The sequence below is a fragment of the Mirounga angustirostris genome, unplaced genomic scaffold (genome assembly GCF_029215605.1).
Source record: "Mirounga angustirostris isolate CCGP_5_RB_7025 unplaced genomic scaffold, mMirAng1.0.hap1 SCAF_18, whole genome shotgun sequence".
In the NCBI taxonomy this organism is placed as follows: domain Eukaryota; kingdom Metazoa; phylum Chordata; class Mammalia; order Carnivora; family Phocidae; genus Mirounga; species Mirounga angustirostris.
This window is the reverse complement of record NW_026991726.1, coordinates 1,753,867-1,773,511: the sequence shown is the minus strand read 5'-3', so window position 1 is coordinate 1,773,511 and position 19,645 is coordinate 1,753,867. Positions and strand designations below refer to the sequence as shown.

Here is a 19,645-nt window from a genome sequence, read left to right as displayed (position 1 = left end):
AGCCCCATGCTACGGCCCCGGGCATGTTCCCAGGAGACAATGCCCACAGCCCACGGCCCAACTGCCTCCAACCTCCTCCTTCTTTCCCCCTTGTCCCCTCCAGGGTCCACGGCCCCTTAGACGCCCCTGGGGAGTTTGTGTGTGTGTGTGAGTGTGTGTGTGTGCGCGCGCGCGCGCACACAGAGAGCCTTGTGCGTACGTGTGCCCGCGCGAGGGTGACCAGAGGAAAGGGCCCCACATGGGAGTGTGGGCAGGGGTCCCCCAGATCTTAGGGGCCCTCGTTCCCAAAGGAAACCCCCTGCGAGGTGAAGCTTGGCCTCGGAAGCTGGAACCCGCCCTGTTCCTCTAGCCTCTGCTCAGCTGGTGGGTCCCAGGCAGTCCGTGCTTCTCCTGCCCTCAGTTTGCTGACTGTCCCATGAGGGCTTGGAGGAGGACCTTCATTAGCATGGCTCGGCGTGGCCGGTCGGCTCCCACCTTTTGGGTGGACGTGGCGCAGGTGCACTCTGGGTGGGCGGGGCCCTCCCACCAACGGTGGGTCGGAGGCAGGTGGATCCTGCGCAGGCGCACACAGCCCAGCAGACGGCGCCTGCGCGGGACCCCACCTGCCAGCAGGCCTGCACAACCCCGAGGGGCTGGCTGTGGCCTTGGTCCTCCGTGTCCCGATCTCCACTGCCTGCTCAGTGACCCTCACGTCCTCTTAGGCTGGGGGCCAGCCCCAGTCCCGCCAGGCAGGGCCGCTGGACTGAGTGGACATGGAGACCTGGGGACTAGAGAGAAATGAAATATACCACCGCTGCCGTCCTGGCCCCCACGTTCTACTTCAGTGTTCATCTCAGTGCATGGCGGGGGGGTCAGGGGAGGGTGATGGGGACACGTGTGGTAGGGAGGAGGTCAGGCCGCCTTTTCCTCCTCTACATCCCCTCCCCCTGTCTTCCTGGCAGCAGCCCTTCTCCCCAAAATCCAGCACTCACGCACCTTCATCTCTCTGCTTTCAAACCCAACCCATCCTCCTGAGGTGGGAGTCACTGACCCCATCTCCAAAGTAGAAAACTGAGGTCCCAGGAGTTTCCACAGGAGCTTGCCAGTCACAGGGCTGTGACATGGCCCTGCTGTGGGTTTGAACCCAGCTCAATCTGACCCAAAGCCTGAGGTTACAGAGGAGACGGAGGAAAGAGCCTTTGAGCCCAGGCTTGGAGGTGAGGCCACTCTGGATGGGGGTCATAGGGAGGGACGGCAGGGGTTCTGAGGGGGAAATTCCTGCCGGGCTCCCTGGGGTATGAAGGCCCTACAGAGGCTGGAGTGGGCTGAGGGGTGCACACTGGGGAGCATGTCTAGACCCTATCACGCAGGGCTCTCTGGATATTGGGCAAGGAGTCAGGGGACACTGCGGGTTGGGGGGTTCAGGGTACACAATCCGGGCAGTCTTACCAGAGCCACAGCATCGTAGATTGAGAAGGAGCTTGGTGAGCATGTTATTGTCCCCACCCAAGCATGGATCACCAAGCAAGCACCAGCCGGAGGTGAGGAGGCTGCCGCAGTTTCCTCCTGTGTAGAGTGGGGGCCGTGGTGGTCGTCTGCGTCCTTCCAGGCCTGGGCATGCTGCCTGGAAGTTCCAGAGGTGGCTTCTTGTCAGAGTAGCTAGCTGTTCCAGTGAGGTCAGTACTCAGAGACGTCTGAGTCAGGAGACCAAAGGGACGCCCCACGTGCCCAGTTCAGCGGGATGCTCTTGGACATGGTGCCGATCTTCATGTCCAGGCTGATGGGGTTGAGGCAGCAGCGCCCACCTGCTGCATGGAGAGCGGCAGCGAGGAGCCGTGGTTGCAGACCCCGAGACACGGCGCTCGTGTGAGTCCGAGGCTGCCAAAGATGTGATGGAGGCTGAGGAGGGGGAGGTGCTGACAGAGGCTGAGATGATGCCTGAGGTCTCCAGCGACGACTGGGAGGTCAACTCCGGAACTTGAGGAACGGTAAGGCCACCAGAAACACCAGACTGTGTAAGGCAACCCCGGTCAGCATCTAGCCCAGAAGCTTTTAGAGACTGAGTCTTCTTGGCCCCTTGTGGCTGTGGAGTGGGGACCCAGGCTCCAGAAAGGGATGTCTGTCACGGAGAAAGGGTGGGACAGTCACCTCCTTTTCCTGGCCATCAGGGATCCTGGGACAAAACCCACACTAATGTCGTCTACATCTACATCAGGCTGGAGGAGCATGCAGAGCGGGTAGGCGATGTCCCTGCTGCGCAGGTAGGGGCTGCATCTGAGCTGGTCCCAGGACTTGGAGTGAGTGCTCCTTTTGGTCTTGGGTGTTGTGTTGGGGGTGTGGTAGCAGAATTGAAGGGCTGACTTTGCATTGATCCGACCCCCTGGGTGAATGGGTGCTCTAGGGTGTCCATGGGCACAGGTGGCTGTGACCCACACATGGGAAGGTGTGAAGGAAGCACACAGAAGACAGTGCCCTGAGCTATGCAGGTTTTCTGCTCATGGGCAGTGCTCCTTGGCAAAATTCAGCTAGTCTGCTTGTTCCTAGAGCACAGAAGGCCCCTCAGGTCGTGAGTGGTTCATGGGAAGTCAGGTCAGTCTGTTGCTGGGCATCATGCCTGGCAGGAGGAGAGCTTCAGCCTGAAATGACGGTCTGGGGGTGACCTGGAATGCCAGGTGAGGTATAAATTGCCCAGGGAGCCTGATCCACTCCAGTCTATATTGCTTCTCTACCCAACAACACAGACCTAGACAATGGCCCTCTGGCTGCCTGGCATCTGGAACAGTTCGAAGGTTCCTCTGGTTCAGTCGAAGGAGAAGATCAAAGTTAGTAGATCAAAGGAAACTATGAAGATTAGGGCAGAGATACATGGAAGAGAAGAGCACGGGAGAAAAATCAGTGAAAACAACAGTTCTTTCTTTTGCAGATTTACCAAAATTGACAAAGAGACAAAAATGGAACCACTTTATACCAACCAATTGGCTCCCTGAGATGAAGCAGATCATTCTGAGAAGCACACAAACTACCAAAGTGACTCCAGAAGAAATGGAAACCCTGAGCAGACCTATAATAAGTAAATAGACTGAAGCAGTCATGAGAACTTCCCAAGAATGAAAAGTCCAGAACCTGATGCTTTCCCTGGTGATTTGTCCCACACGTTTAAAGAAGACAGAATACCAATCCTTCTGAAAGTCTGAAAAAAGTACAAGAGGAGGGAACACTTCCCACGTCCCCCTAGAATGCCAGCATTGTCCCGATTCCAAAGACTGACAAAGACCTTACAAGAAAAGACAGTTGCAGGCCAAAATCCATTATGAAGAGCGAGGCAAAAATCCTCAACAGAATTCTAGCAGACAGAATCTAGCAGCACATTGACAGGACTCTACATCATGACCAAGTGTGATTTACACCGGGAATGCAAAGGCTGTTCAACGTAGCTAATCAGTGTCCTAGACCACATCCAGAAGAAACATGATCATGTCAATTGTTGTAGGATAAGCTTTGACAAAATCCAAACCTTTTCATAACAAGTGTTCTCAATAAAATAGAAATAGAAGGTTAAATTGTGATAAAGGAGAGGTGCCTGGGTGGCTCAGTGGGTTGAGTGTCTGACACTTGGTTTGGGCTCAGGTCATAATCTCAAGAGTCTTCAGATTGAGCTCCAGGGAGGGTTCTGCACTCAATCGGGATTCTGCTTGGAGAGTCTCTCCCTCTGCCCCTCCCCACTCTTGGGCTTGCATGCTCTCAAATAAATAAATAAATAAATAAATAATTCTTTAAAAATTATGATAAAGGATATTTATGAAAAATAACTCACATGTATATCATTCTCTGTGGTGAAAGACTGAGAGTTTTCTCCTTAAAATCCCCAAAAAGTCAAGGATGCCCATGTCCACCACTTCATTTCAATATTGTCATGGAAGTTTGGTCAGAGAAATTATACAAGATTAGTTACTAAAAGCTCACAAATGGAAAGGAAGAAGAAAAAGGTTATTTATATAGGACATGATCTTCTATGCAAATAATCCTAAGAATTGGAAAAACTCTGTACGAGATTATAATATTTCCCGAAAGGTATGAGCAGAGAAGACCAACACATATGGATCAATGGGATACTGCTGAGAATCAAGGAATACATACATGTACAGTCAGTTGTTTTCGAACACGGAGACCAAGATCAGTCAATGAGGCAAAACCAGTGTCTCCAACAAACGGTGTTGAGAAACCGGATATCCACATACGAAGGAGTGAAGTCAGAGCATTCCCTTCCACCCTATAAAAAATGAAGTCCACATGGATCCAAGAATGAACTTTAAGAACGAAAATTCTTAACACTCAGAAGGAAACTAAGAGCACCTAGGGGCAGATCTTCCTTCCCTTGGATTTGGCAATATGGTGTCTGTTGTATGGCACCCGAAGCCCAAGCAACAACAGAGAAAACAGAGACACTGGACTTCAACGATGCTAAAAACTTTTGTGAATGAAAGGGTAATCTCAAGAGAATGTAAAGAAACCCAAAGAATGTTAGGAAATATTTGCAAATCTCATACGAGTCTTGCATCTAGAATGTGTACAAAACTCCTCCAACTTAAGAATCTAAACAACCCCACTGAAAATAATAGACATTTCTCCAAGGAAGATAGTCAGACGACCCAGTGAGCACATGGGGCGATTTTCATCATGAGATCGTAGGAAATGCAAGCCAACACCACAGTGACATTCCTTCCCCCACCCAGGAAGAGGGGCTATAGTGAATAAGCAGAAATAACAAGTGTCGGAGAGGATCTGGGGAAACAGAACCCTCCTCCATTGCTGGGGGAGATGTAATAGGGCGGAGCCACTGTGGCAAAGGGTGTGTCACGTCGTCCACACGTTGAGCATACTGTTCTCATTTTGCCAAACTCCACTCATTGTCTAAACAGAAGAATGGAATACAGGCCCTCTAACAACAGCCTGCACGTAAGTCTTCGTAGCAGCACTCTGGACAATAACCGAAAGATGAAAACAACCCACAGGTGCACCCACACTTGAATGGACACACACAACGTGGTCTGTTCATACAATGGGATTCATTCAGCCACGCCAGGAATGAAGTAGTGATACACGCTATCACGTGGGTGAACTTCGAAAACATCCTACTCAGTGGAAGAAACTAAACCCCAAATACCACATACGGTATGATCCCACGTGTATGAAAAATTTGTCCCAGGTAAATGATAGGTGCCAGATCAGTGGTTGCCTGGGAGCAGGGCGATGAGGAATGGCCAGTGACTGCCTGCTCAGAGGGTGCGGGGTTTCTCTCCATGGCATTAAATGTTCTGGGACTAGATAGGGTGATGGTGCCAGCACGGGAAATGGAGTTGATAACAGTGGTTTGCACACTTTGAAATGTTTATAAAGATAAAGTTTATTTTATCTTAAGCTACAAATATACCTGGAGATAGGAAAAGAAACTAAAGCCAAAAGAGAAGAAAAGCAATGCGTTCGCTGGTGAGGACAGGCCGACTCTGGTGCTGGAACTGGCCCTGGTTGGAGCTCATCAGCTGCTCCGGGAGGTGGGGCCGGAGCTGGCTGTAGCTGGTGCTGGATTGGGTCTTGCTCTCACTGGCCCTAGCTCTGCAGGGGGAGCCAGCGCTGGCTCCAGGTCGGAGGTGCCGCCGGAGCTGACTGTGGAGCCGGTCCAGCTCGGAGTCTTGCCTTGGCTCTAGCTCTGCAGTCGGCGATGGAGCCGTAGGTCCAGGGGCTTCCTGCCACTGGGGCGCACGTGGCTCCAGCTCCCGAGCTCCTGGCGAAGGCCCCGCAGCAGGACATGGAAATGCCTCGAGCTCTGCAGCGGGCTTTGGGTCTGTAGCTGCTTCTGCAGCCGCGACGACTCTGCAGCGGGGACCGGCCCCGGGGCAGAGGCCAGTTCTCCGTCTCGAGATGGTGCCAAAGCAGCAGGAGGAGAGAAGAGCACCACCCTGCCAGGGGGATCACCCTGTGCTGATCCCCACAGCCCGTCCCTGTGCCTTCTCAGAGGAAACCGGCCTCCCCCAGCAGCACTGAGCTGACTCGAGACCTGGCTCTCGTTCTCGGGCTGCCTCTCACTCTGCCAGTGGTGCCGGATCAGGTGGGAGAACTGGTGTGGAGGTGGCTCTGCTCTGGAATTCACCCCGGAGCTGCTTTTGCCTCCGGAGGGGGACCGCGGGTCGGAGCTGGAGGGGCTCTAGTGTGCGGGGCCCTGGCTCAGGCTCTCGAGCTGCTTCCACGGCTGGCTCGAGTCAGCGCCGGGGCACGTTCTGGTGCGTCAGATGGTTCGAGATCTTAGCTGCCCAACGGCTCGTGCAAGGTCTCGTGCTCGAGGTGCTCTAGCTCTTTATCACCCACTTGCTGACCGTGGGTGAGATGCTGACCCACCGGTTAGGCTGGGAGCTCCGAGGGCAGGGAGGGTGTCTGGGGGTCCCCTCTGCGTTCCAGGGAACAGACACAGGTGTGGGTGATGCCCGCGTGGAAGAAAGCGAGGACACAAGAGTCTGTGGCCCAGACCTCTCATGTGTAACAACATCCCCCGCATCCCGGGGCTGCTGGGGGAATCCCACCGACTCACTAAACTGTGAAGTGCTACCACATCCCAGGCACTGTTCTGGGGATTGGCGACCCAGCGGTGAGGAAGCACGGTCCCTGCTCGCGTGGGGCTGGCCGGAGCAGAGGTCAAACGAGGACTTCAGGTCCCCGGCAAGTGTCTCTGCTCAGCTGGGGGCAGCTGCCGGGAGCAGCGGGTCAGGCCCTTGTCTCCGTCTGGCAGCTCAGGACCGACCCGCGTGGGGCGCGTGGTGAAGGGGATGCAGGATCCTTGCTCTGAATCCCCCCGTAGCCATTACCCCTATGTAGCCGGTCCCGTCACCGTCCCGAGTTTTGTCATCCATGAAGTGGGCAGGGGAGGAAAGCCTTTCGTGGGTTCAAGAGCCCTATCCAAGTGCGGAGCTGGGTCTGGATCATCTCTGGAGGGGGATTCAGCTCCAGCACCTGCCCCAGAGCTCGAGCCAGGTCCTCCACCGATGCGTGCCGCAGCTCCCGAGACTGGGGCAGCTGCAGCTTCGGCTCTCGCGCAGCTCTGGGATCAGAGCCCGGTTTGGAGCTTGAGCAGCTCCAGCAGCAGCTAGGGAGCTCGCCAGCCAAGGGCCAGCACCTTCACCGTCACACCCTCGCCATCGTGCACGAGGTCAGGAGAGGGGCTGGGGGCGGGAGGGTCCCTGCTGGGCAGGTCACCCCGGGTACCTTGGTCACTCCACTCAGAGCTCCCCCTCCCCACCCCTCCCACAGGTCACAGCCCCAGGGATCCCCACCCCTGCTTCCCAAAAAAGGCTCAAGGTGGACAAGCAGACCTGGGATATTGGAAGTTGAGGCTTGTACCTTCAACACTGTATACGTGTTGACCCAGAAACTCCACTTTATGGATTCTGTTGCAAATAGAGGTTGATGGCCATGGTGTTCCCTTCGACACGGTGGGAGTGAGCTGCCCACGCTAGGTGATGGGTGCACCTGTGGCCTGGGATGGGTGCTGCTCACTGTTCTCCCAGACAGGGGTGCCCGTCACCCTTCTCTCCCGGGGACCTCCGTTTCCTGACGTTCTCGCCAGGGCTGCTGGTCCCCAGACCAGACACCTGCCAGTCTGAGGGTGACCAGTGCTGCCTCTATAGGGTTTCCTTTGCCAGAGTCCTTCCCCGGGAGCTCCTGCATCTCCGACTCTCCCCATGCCTCTCCCCCTCCCCTTGGACTTGCATGCATTTCATCTCTGTCCCTGTGGAACCCAGTGACTTGGAGCATGGTTTGGACCAGAGGCATGGGAAACCTTTCTGTGGCCTTGGGTTGTGAGCAATGCTTTGGCCCTTTGGGGTGTGTCTTCCAGCTTTCTGCATTTCCCTGGTTTCTCTGTGGGTCACAGGAGGAACCAGCCCTTTCCTGTCTGGGGTCAGGCGGAGGTGTCCCAGCAGGAACAGGGGTCTCTGCCCCGAGATTGTGTCCATATTTACCAAAGGGGCCTCTATGGTTACATCTCATCTGTAATCCATCGGGGATTTCAACATCCAATAAGGGAAATTCTATGTCAAGTCAACCCAGAAAAGAAGGAGTCCCCTTTGAAATTAGGGGGGCAGACACAAAGGCCCATTCTGTGTGATTCCACGTACAGGAAACCTCCAGAACAGGAAAAGGAACAGAGAGAGAAAGCAGCTTAGGGGTTTCCAGGGAGGCCTTCTGGTTCGGGGACTCCGTTGGGGAAGCAGATATTCCACAGCCATGTTCTGTGGTGTGGTGGCCCAGCGTTGGGAATGGACTTGATGCTCAGGACTTGTTCAACTGAAAACAATTCATTTTATTTAAAATAAATAATAAACAGCATATAGGACATGGAAAGAGAATAGAACAGTTAATATGAACCAGAGAGAAAGAACATAGGGGGAGGGGAGGAAACAATCTGTCGGGGCATCGGGGTCGGGTGATGGAGCTAAGGGGAATGGTACAAGGAGCTCTCCCCGTGAGGATGTGGGCTCTGGATGTGGTTCTGGGAGCCCTGCAGGAGCAGGAGGAGGGGCAGGGCCAGATGCAAGAGCAGGGCCAGACACAAGAGCAGGGCCAGGGGCAGGATCTACAGTAAGAGCTGGGTCAGGGGCAAGTAGAGGAGCACAGGCAGGTGCAGGGGAAGGGGCAGCGGCCCTGGAAAGCAGGGGAAGGGGCATCGGCTCTGGCAGGGGCAGGGGCAGGAACAGGGACACCGGCAGGGGAAGGGGCATTGGCTCTGGCAGGGGCAGGAACAGGGACACAGGCAGGGGAAGGGGCATCAGCTCTGGCAGGGGCAGGGGCAGGAACAGGGACACTGGCAGGGGAAGGGCCATCGGCTCTGGCAGGGGCAGGGGCAGGAACAGGGACACCGGCACGGGAAGGGGCATTGGCTCTGGCAGGGGCAGGAACAGGGACACAGGCAGGGGAAGGGGCATGAGCTCTGGCAGGGGCAGGTGCAGGAACAGGGACACTGGCAGGGGAAGGGGCATCAGCTCTGGCAGGGGCAGGGGCAGGAACTGAGATGCAGGCAGGGGAAGGGGCATCGGATCTGGCAGGGGCAGGAACAGGGACACAGGCAGAGGAAGGGACAGGTGCAGGGGCAGGAGCCGAGTCAAGGGCAAGAACAGGAATACAGGCAGGGGCAGGAGAAGGGGCAGGATCCAGGGCAGGAGCTGGGTCCGGGGCAAGAACAGGAACACAGGTAGGGGAAGGGGGAGGTGCAGGGGCAGGAGGTGGGTCAGGGACAGGAACAGGACCACAGGCAGGGGCAGGGGCAGAACCCGGGTCAGGGGCAAGAATAGGAGCGCAGGCAGGGTCAAGGGAAGGGACAGGATCCAGGGCAGGAGCTGGGTCAGGGACAAGAACAGGAACACAGGTAGGGGAAGGGGCAGGTGCAGGGGCAGGAGCTGGGTCAGGGACAAGAACAGGAACACAGGTAGGGGAAGGGGCAGGTGCAGGGGCAGGAGGTGGGTCAGGAACAGGAAGAGGACCACAGGCAGGGGCAGGGGAGGAACCCGGGTCAGGGGCAAGAATAGGAGCACAGGCAGGGGCAAAGGAAGGGGCAGGATCCAGGGCAGGAGCTGGGTCAGGGTCAGGATCCGGATCAGGGGCAAGAAGAGGTGCACAGGTAAGGGAAGGGGCTGGTGCAGGGTCAGGAGCTGGGTCTGAGGCAAGAACAGGTGCACAGGCAGGTGCTGGGGAAGGGGCAGGTGCAGGGGCAGGAGGTGGGTCAGGAGAAGGGTCATTGGCTCTAGCAGGGGCAGGGGCAGGGGCAGGGGAAGGGGCAGGAGTTGGGGCAGGGGCCGGAACAGGAGCACAAGCCGGGGGAGGGGAGGGGGCAGGTGCAAGGGGAGGGACAGGGTCTGCCGCATTGGCACGGACAGGAAGCGGGGCAGTATCTGGGTCAGGGGCAAGAACCGGGGCACTGGCAGGGGTAGGGATGGGTCAGGATCCAGGGCAGGAGCTGGGTCGGGGGCAGGAGCAGGGCCACAGTTCGGGGCAGGCGCAGGGGCGGCGGCTCTGGCAGGCACAGGGGCAGGCACTGGGGCAGGCTCTCCGGAGGCAGGTTGTCCAGCAGGCCCTTCCTGGCCCCCGTCAGGCTCTCCGTGGGCGGGTGCTGGGTCACCTGCCGGCTCCTGGTCTCCTGCTGAAGTCGCAGCCACCACCCCTCCGTCCAGAGCTGCCGATGGAGTTGGAACCGGCTCTAGCTCCTCAGGTGGTGGAGCAGCTGTGAGAGGAGAAAAGCTCACCCCGAGCCCGCTCTCCGTGGGCCTTTGCGGAGACAGAACCCAGCCCAGGGCCTCCCAGAGAAGCCGCAGCTAGGAAGGAGCCCTCCCCGGGGCATCTCCCCGACCGCAGTCCACCCGCTGGGCGCTCTGAGCCCAGTCGTTGCTCCAGGCCCCACACCAGGCTCTGGGGGCTCCTCCCTGTGGGGCAAGCCCCCACCCTTCCGCACACACCCAAGGGGACCCAGCCCCGGGCTTCTCAGCCTCAGGCTCGGGCTCCGTGGGTTCCGGCTCCTGGAGCACAATGCAGTCAATGACCACCAGGGACAGAGGTCTGGGTGGGGTCGGAGGCCTCTCCCCGCAATCCCCAGCACCTGCTCCAGGGGAGTCCTGTGGGGTCACGCTCCGGATCCCGGACATGGAGTGGGTGTCCGCCAGCCTCGTGCCGATCTCATCGGAGGTCTGCAAAGACAGGGACGGGTAGCCGGCCCGGAGGCATCCCAGTCCTGCCCGGCCAACCTCCCTGTCCCCTGCCCCGTCACCCTGCTGCTCCCAGATCGGACACACACCTGTGGGTGCGAAGCCCTGCACGCGGGACAATGACCCATCCCTGCAGGGCGATCGAGAGAAACCCTGGGCAGAAGCTCACAGGCCCCCACACCCCGTCCCACCCAGGCAGCCTTGACCTTGAACATGACCTGCCCACGGGTTATCTGACCCCCCATCAGCCTGCTCTTGAATTGCGTTGGCCCACCCCACATGACCCCTCTTCACACACACACACACACACACACACATACACACACGGAGGGGAGGGGACCTGGGGCTGCACAGGTGGATTAGACCCTGTGGGGCCGGGTGGCCGGCACTGGGCCTCCTGGTGTCACCTTTCGGGCCTTCCGGCCAAACGGCCAGAGGCGGTGGGGAGCCCTGATCGGACATCCCCAGCGGGGGCCAGCGTTTGCAGGGCGGGCTTTCTTCAGCCTGCAGCATCCAGACTTAGGGAAGCAACAAGCCCACATGTTCATGGTTGGATGATCTCCAACGAAATGAGCTGGGCAGGGGCTGTCTTTGGAATGTGGGTGCCTGGTTACCTGGGTTCCAAATTCTGTTGGACTCTGTGGTCAGGGAAGTGAGGTCACCAGTGCCTGGGGTCCCCTTACCCAACTTCCTCCTCACACAAGAGCCCCGCCCCCAAGGGCCCCCTCCCCCGGCTGCTCAATGCTCCCCCTCCCCCCATGCCCCATCCATACAGTGACTCCCTCACAGCCCCCCCACAGCCTTCCCAAGGCCTGGGTGCAGCCGGTGTCCCCGCTGTGAGGACACAGAGCTGGCTTCAGACTGGGCTCCAGTGCTGGATCAGGCCTTCAGTGCAACAGCTGCAGGATGAGCCGGCTTAGTGAGGACCTTGCCCAGGACACTAGCCCCATGACACCGTGAGGGTATTCCTAGTCCCCAGTTAAGTCATGCAGTGCAACAAGTGATTATACATCAGGGTGGCTGATGCAAAGTACAGTGCAGTGAGAACATGACAAAAACATTTAAATGACAGAATAGGATGTAGGTAAACATACTATATACTATGTAAGTGAAGGGAAAAGTAAACAACGGGGTCAGAAAGAGGAATGGGAGTTCCCAGAGGCGGGCTGGAGTAGTCAGGGGGTGGGGGGTGTCTCATGGAGGAAGTGACCAAGGAGACCCGTCACCAGTTACAACAGTGCAGCAGCAGGGTTTGAGCTCTGCTTGACCCACGACCCCCAGGGGCATTGGGGGCATTCTAGCTCCAGAGGATCTACAGGCTGCAAATCAGCCTGAGCCTAGCATCCGTGGTATGTCTTCTTTGCTCCCGGCTGTGGCTCTTTCTCTGCCTCTTGAGGCTGTTGAATCTCCTTTTATTTTCCTCTGAAGTGCACTATTTTGTGTGGGTTCAGTACTGTTAGTTGACACAAATTCTTTGTGAAAATAAGTGGAGTATAAATCCTACTTGTTTCCTAATTAGATCTGAACATATTCAATAATAACAGCTTTTCCCCAGGCCCCTGGGTCTTCATCTGCTCACCAACGGTGAGATTTTTAAAAACGTTATATTTTAAACAGTTTCAAAGAATTAGTTTGGTTTTTAAAAAATTCCAGAAAGTCACACTTTTAATACTCTATAGAATGATCTGTAAACATTGAATGAGCAAGGTTTTACAGGATGAGGGAAGAATTGGCTTTGTGGCCGGGTTTGCCCTAATGTTTACTCCCTGTTGCCCCCGTGTGGCCACTCTCCAGATAGCATGTGGCAGAATGTGTTCCAACCTGTCAAATTCAAGGGAGAATAAGATAGAAGAAGGTTGGTCCTTGGATTCCCTAGCTCCTAATAATCATGAAATAATTTATGAGCTATATTCTAAATCAGAGTATATGTTAACTTGATATTAGGGTTAGGTTCAGGGTCAAGTTGAATACAGTAATTATGTACAGCTTTTTGTAGGTCAGTCATACGTCCATAAACTGTTTTTAAAAAATAAAACGGGAGAGAATATAGTCACTCAAAGCACTGAGCACCTTTCCTGTCACAGTAAATATGTAACTAAACATAATTATTGCTTAACCTTAGCTGAGGACCGGGAGCTGGTCCTACAGGTACTTGGCAGGTAACATCTGTGGCCGGCTGCCCATCTCTTCCCCCGACACCCACACCCAGCTCAGCACATCCTCTGCTCTGCTCAAGGGCAGCCCAGAGAGACCAGGTCCAGGTGTGGCTCCCTCCTGTCAGGCATGGCTTCCTTCCGACAGGTAGAGAAGGTGGCCAGCTCACAGACACATGACATCTTCTTTTGGTTACTTGCTATCTGCGTCACCTTTTTGTCACCTGGTCATTAACATTTAGCTCCTGTGAGAACCTGAGTTTGCAGGTTTCTGTTCACATTTCAAAGTGTACAGATATGTGTTGACTTTGTTCGCTGTCCCTGGGGAGGATATACAGGGTTAGGGTATGGGTTAGGGTACGGGTACAGGTTAGGGTACGGGTTAGGGTACAGGTTAGGGAACGGGTTAGGGTTAGGGTATGGGTACGGGTATGGGTTATGGTACGGGTCAGGGAACGGGTTAGGGTACGGGTTAGGGTTCGGGTACGAGTTAGGGTTCGGGTACGGGTTAGGGTACGGGTTAGGGTTCGGGTACAGGTTAGGGTATACGGGTTAGGGTTAGGGTTAGGGTATGGGTTAGGGTATGGGTTAGGGTTAGGGTACGGGTACGGGTTAGGGTACGGGTTAGGGTACGGGTTAGGGTTAGGGTACAGGTACGGGTTAGGGTACGGTTACAGGTACGGGTACGGGTATGGGTACGGGTTAGGGTATGGGTTAGGGTTAGGGTTAGGGTACGGGTTAGGGTATGGGTTAGGGTTAGGGTACGGGTACGGGTTAGGGTACGGGTTAGGGTTAGGGTACGGGTTAGGGTACGTGTTAGGGTAGGGTTAGGGTTAGGGTTAGGGTACAGGTTAGGGTTAGGGGTTAGGGGTTAGTGTTAGTGTTAGGGTTAGGGTACGGGTTAGGGTTCGGGTACGAGTTAGGGTTCGGGTACGGGTTAGGGTACGGGTTAGGGTTCGGGTACGGGTTAGGGTACGGGTTAGGGTTAGGGATAGGGTACGGGTTAGGGTTAGGGTACGGGTACGGGTTAGGGTACGGGTACAGGTACGGGTACGGATACGGGTATGGGTACGGGTTAGGCTACGGGTTAGGGTTAGGGTTAGGGTATGGGTTACGGTATGGGTTAGGGTTAGGGTACGGGTACGGGTTAGGGTACGGGTTAGGGTTAGGGTATGGGTACGGGTTAGGGTACGGGTACAGGTACGGGTACGGGTACGGGTATGGGTACGGTTAGGGTATGGGTTAGGGTTAGGGTTAGGGTACGGGTTAGGATATGGGTTAGGGTTAGGGGACGGGTACGGGTTAGGGTACGGGTTAGGGTTAGGGTACGGGTTAGGGTACGCTTTAGGGTAGCGTTAGGGTTAGGGTTAGGGTACGGGTTAGGGTTAGGGGTTAGGGGTTAGTGGTTAGGTTAGGGTTAGGGTTAGGGTATGGGTTAGGGTACGGTTTAGGGTAGGGTTAGGTTTAGGGTTAGGGTACGGGTTAGGGTTAGGGGTTAGGGGTTAGGGTTAGGGTTACTGTTAGGGTTAGGGTTAGGGTTAGGGTCTCCCTGTCCTCTGCTGTATAGAGACCATTCTCCTCCGGTAAGCAGATTGATCATTTCAGAACATAACCTTTGAGCCTCTCTGCGATCCGCTCCCCACCTGTCTGTACTCTCCAGCCTCACCTCTCCCACTGCAGCCCCCCTCTGTGGGCCACCAAGCTGTGTGGTTGTCCCACATGTTCCTTGGGCCTTACTCCAATCCTTTACATTCCCTGTGCCCTCTGCCAGGAGCACTCTTCTCTCCCCTTGCATCATGTCTGGCTTGTTCCCCCATTGGCTGGGCCTCTACTTGCCCCCTGGTGACCTGACTCATGTCTGCTGGGTGTATGTGCTCGTCCCATATTTTAATGTAGTATCCACCTTCCCTGTGTGAGCGATTTACTAACCTGCAAGGTATGGGGTAGGCACAGGGAAGTAGTCTTAGTCCCTGTGTAAAAAAGTCGGTCTCAGGGCGCCTGGGTGGCTCAGTCATTAAGCGTCTGCCTTCGGCTCAGGTCGTGATCCCAGGGGCCTGGGATTAAGTCCCATATCAGGCTCCCTGCTCAGCGGGGAGCCTGCTTCTCCCTCTCCCCCTCCCCCTCCTTGTGTTCCCTCTCTAGCTGTCTCTTTCTCTGTCAAATGAATAAAATCTTAAAAAAATTCAGTCTCAGAGGGGCTCACCACACTTGTTGACAATGGGGGAGCTGCTGTCCCCACAGTGAGGGGCAGGTAGTCCCCTCAAAGGGGGACCAGCCATGTGAGGCAGTTGGACAAGACTTCCAATGTTTTGGGGCCAGGGAGATGTAGTCCTGGACCCAGAAGCTCACACCCGTGGATTCAAGGCTGGGGCCTAAGCAAGCCCCCTTTTCCAGGGGTCATCTTTCCCCTTCCCTGCCCATGGGCTGAACCTGATTCCTGATCTGGGAGTTCGAGGGTGACCCCTCCTAGGAATACCAGTGGTTTACTGATGGACCTTGTCAGCCAGAGGCCCAGTAGCCTTCAAGGGAGGACCCTATAGGGGGTGGAGACAGCTCTGTTGGGGACCAGCGACAGCCCACTCAAAGTAAAGTGGGGCAGCTGGCCGGCCCTGCTGATTCTACCCAGTCTGTAGGACATAGAAACACGGGCTGTGCCCAGAGGTGCTCAACTCATGGCAGGTGGGGACAGAACCTGCAGGGGTTCAGCCAGGGGAGGGCACCTGCAGGGTTTGCCCAGGAGCTCAGCACGGGGGAGTGTTCCTGGCTCCAGCCTGCTGACTGTGCGGCTGCATGGGTTTCCAGCCTCCCAAGCCTCAGGTTCCCCTTTGTAAGATGGGGCACTGATGGCCCCCATCTCTGGGAGCATAAGGTAGGGAGGCCCTGCTGGCAGATTCACTCAGGACAGGTCAGGAGGTGGCTGTTGCTTAAAGCAGCCCAGGGCCTGTCCCCATGAAGAAGGTGCACACGTCCATGACCCCCAGCTCTGGGGTCCTGCTGCCAGCCTCTGGCAGTGACCCTCTTCCTGCCCTGTCCCCTGCGCCTGTGGATACGGGGTCTTCCTGGAGCTGTTCCTGCAGAATCACTTCATGGTGGACACAGGGTCATCTACTATGTCTTCACCGACCAGCTGGTTGCTGTGTCCCGTGTGCCCCTCCAGGAGCACTGAAGGGTGGTGGTTCTTGACGTCCGCAGTGCCCCCCGCTGGCAGGATGTGTCCATGCAGCACATGGCGATGATGAGCCGCTTCTGTGAGGAGCCCTTCCTCCATGAGGTGGATGACATGGTGTGCGGGGATGTGGACATGAAGTTCTGTGACCACGTGGGCGTGGAGATCCTGTCCCCCCTCTTTGGCACCCTGCACCCCGGTTTCTATTGGGTAGCCCATGAGGACTTAAGCTATGAGCGCTGGTCCCAGTCCCAGGCCCACATCCCCAAGGACCAGGGTGACTTCTACTACATGGGGGCCTTTTTTGGGGGGTTGTGGCCGAGGTTCACCGACTGACCTCAGCCTGTCACCAGGTGATGGTGGTCAACTGGGCCAATGGGATCAAGGCCATGTGGTACGATAAGAGCGACCTGAACAGGTACCTCCTGGACCACAAGCGCTTCTGGGGTCCTCTGTCGCCTGCCCAGTGGTGCTGGCTGTGCTGAGGGGGCACACCCGGGGAGGGGATGCATACGGAGTGTTTAGGAGCGGGCCCAGCACACAGTGAACGCTGAACGGTGCTACTCATCTGCCTGATTCATTTGCGTTGGCCTCTTTACCCCTTACCTTGATTTTCAGAGCACCGATGCACGTGGTCGCTGTGGTCACTGCCGAGTCAAGGCGGCTTGCACGTGTCCTCTTGGTTGAGTTAAGCGGATTCTGACAGTAGGGGGCACGGAGGTAGTTGGTGAAGACAAGATACACTGATAGGAATTGCAGTTCTGGGTCAGGAGCTGAGCCCCCGTTAGTCTTCTGGTGGCCTTTGTCAGTGGACTAACTTGTGGACATTAAAATCCTACTTCAGAACAAAGCTTTCAGGACTCATGGGGAAAGCGGCTATGCACGGGCAGGAGGAAAGGTTAACATGTAAAAATAAGATTATTTTGTTGGGTTGGTGCCATTACGAGTGTTTTCTGTCTTTTGCATTCTGTTTAAGTATCAAATCTCACACCAAAAAGCTTTCAAAGTTAAACAATTACTGGATTTGTATTTAGTGGCAGGAGAAAACACAGCCAGTAAATTGCCTGTTTTTATAAGGCATTTAAGATAGCCTTGGAAGACAGTGGAATATATTATCTCCATGTTACATAAAAGACATAAGTGGCAAATATTTGCCAATGTTGGAGAAGCAAATCACTGATGTGAGAAGTGCCCACAGAAATGATTCTACCTGCTGAATGTCATCTCGTCGGCGGAGAGCTGTTTTTCTTTGTTTAGCTTGTGCTCTGTTATGAGCCTGGGGATGAAAGTAGCAAATAGAACTTAACAGCTCATTCTGCTCTTAGCATTGACTCAGTATTTACTCGTGCAAAAGGCTGCTGCTTTGAAGCCCAAGAAAATGACACTTGGGGGCATTCATTTTTATCGCGTGCGTCTGTGCGTGGGAGCAGGACTGGGCCGAGGGCAGAACACGCGGTCCGGAGGCCCACAGAGCCGCCCGGTCTCAGTGGTGGGGCTCGAGGACATGGGGTCTCTGGGCCTTCAGCCGTGACTACTGGGGGAGCGAGGCTGGCTGCACGGTCTCATTCCAGCTCCCTCGCCTGAGCATCCAGTCTGGCCCGAGGGTGGGGAGTGTCCCTGTAGATGGAGGTGGGGAGGAGAGGTGTTTTCTGGGGGAAAGGGGTCAGTGGAGCCGCTCACCCTGGAAGTGAGGTTTAGGTAGCTGCCCCCTCAGGGCCCGCGGCTGGAGGACAGCCCTGTGGGGCCGGGGTGGCAGGAGGAGGCAGTCCAGCCTTGGCGCCAGGCCCTGGCTCTGCAATCCACTCTCAGCAGGTGACTGGGGAAATGAGGCCCACCCTACAGGATCCTGTGACCCAGAGGTGATTTATGGAAAGCGCCCACAGGGTTTACTCATTCAACCGGGATTCGTTGGGCACTTGCTGTTGGTGTAGGCACTGGAGAGAAACAGGGAACCAGAACCCTGGGCCCTGCTCTTCAGGAGCTGACGTTCTGGTGTGAGGAGACAGGTGGGGACACATACACACACACTCAGTACTCCAGAAACTCACAGAAGGTGCTAAGGTGCACATGGGGAACAAAGCCGGTGGGTGGGTGCTGCTGTAGCTGAGCCATCAGCCAAGACCCTTGGAGTAGGCACCTTAATTCAAGATGAAGTTGAAGTTGGGCCGGAGCCTCCCAGGGGCTGGTCGGTGTTGGGACAGGGCTAGTGTTTGAGGACTGGAAGCAGCTGCTGAGGCCCAGGCCTGGCAGGGGAGGGGTCGGGAGGGGGCAGAGGCCAGCAAGCAGGAAAGGACAGGTCCTGAGGGCTCTGAAGGCCAGAAGAAGGAGCTCACCATGAAGCCTCTGGGAGGTTTGGAACCAGGGAAGCAAAGCTTGGCACAGGGCATCTGGAAGAAATAGGGTTTCTCCTCTGTGGAAGGAAGGGCCGTGGAAGATTTCTGGCCAGGGTGTCTCCAGCAGCTTTGGGCTGGGGCTGGGTCCGTGGGCAGCCTCTGGGAGTGCAGAGGGGGAGGGATGGAAGGGCAGGGAAGGAAGTAGGGGAGTAGACTGGGGAAGGGCCCGAGGGTATGGGCTGGGGGTGGGTGGGTGAGGGGGTTGCTTTCCCCGGGGACTGCAGGGCAGGCCGGCGGGGGCGGGGGGGGGGGTTGGCTGGCAGCTGGTTGGACACAAAGCTGGCTAGACTGGGGAGCAAGGGAGGCCAAGATGGGACAGTGGGAGCCTCGGGGCTGTGAGGAGGGGGCTTCTGGTGCACAGAGAGAGAGGGACTTGTTACACAAAGCTGGGGAAAGCAGTATGGACAAATAATTCCACGTTGTTGCCATTCTGGCTCCTCACTCCGTGGTGGCTACGATGTGTTTATATACACGGACAGCCTCCGACTTACGATGGTTCGACTTTATGACGGTGTGAAAGCAGTGCGCGTTCAGTAGACACTGTACTTGGAATTTTGAGTTTGGATCTTCCCCCGGGCTAGTGATCCCCGGGCTAGTGATTCCCGGGCTAGTGCTCCGCGGGCGCTCCTCTCCCGTGGTGCGGGGCAGCGGCCACAGCTCCTGGTCGGCCTCGCGATCACGAGGGTCAGCAGCGCTACGCGGGCACCCAGGCTGCTTCTCGCTTTCTGTACGGTGTTCAGTGGATTACATGAGCCATTCAACCCTTTAGTGTGGGCTCGGCTTGTGTTGGTTGGTTTTGCCAGCCGTGGGCTAGCATGAGCGTCTGAGCACGTTTAAGGTTGGCTGGGCTAAGCCGTGATGCTCGGTAGGTGAGAGCATTCGATGGATGAGGCGAGTCCGATTGTGCGCAGACTGTCGCCAAGCCCCGATGAGCAGGTCATCTGCTCCAGGTGGGAGCTGAGCCTGGTCTGCGGCTGAGGAGGTTGAGTCCTGGGCTCAGCAGGCGGGCCCTGCGGCCCCACAGTGAGGGCCACGCGGGATGGGAGCTGGTTCAGGACACGGGCTCCGGCCTTCTCCATGCTCTTCGGGGTCCTGAGGAAGGAGGGGCCCTTTTCATTCCCGAGGGCCTTGTCAGAGAGCCTGGAGCAGAGGGCTTGTCTTGGGCATCATGGGACGCCTCTGAAGGCCGTGTGGCCGCACTCCTGCTCCCTG

At 56.3% G+C, this 19,645-nt stretch overlaps 1 pseudogene; it reads left to right on the top strand.

Annotated features, from left to right (window-relative positions):
• The window catches only part of LOC135363091 (histo-blood group ABO system transferase 2-like), a 29,319-nt pseudogene extending 12,794 nt beyond the window's left edge, over positions 1-16,525 (top strand).
• The last annotated feature ends 3,120 nt before the right edge of the window (positions 16,526-19,645 follow it).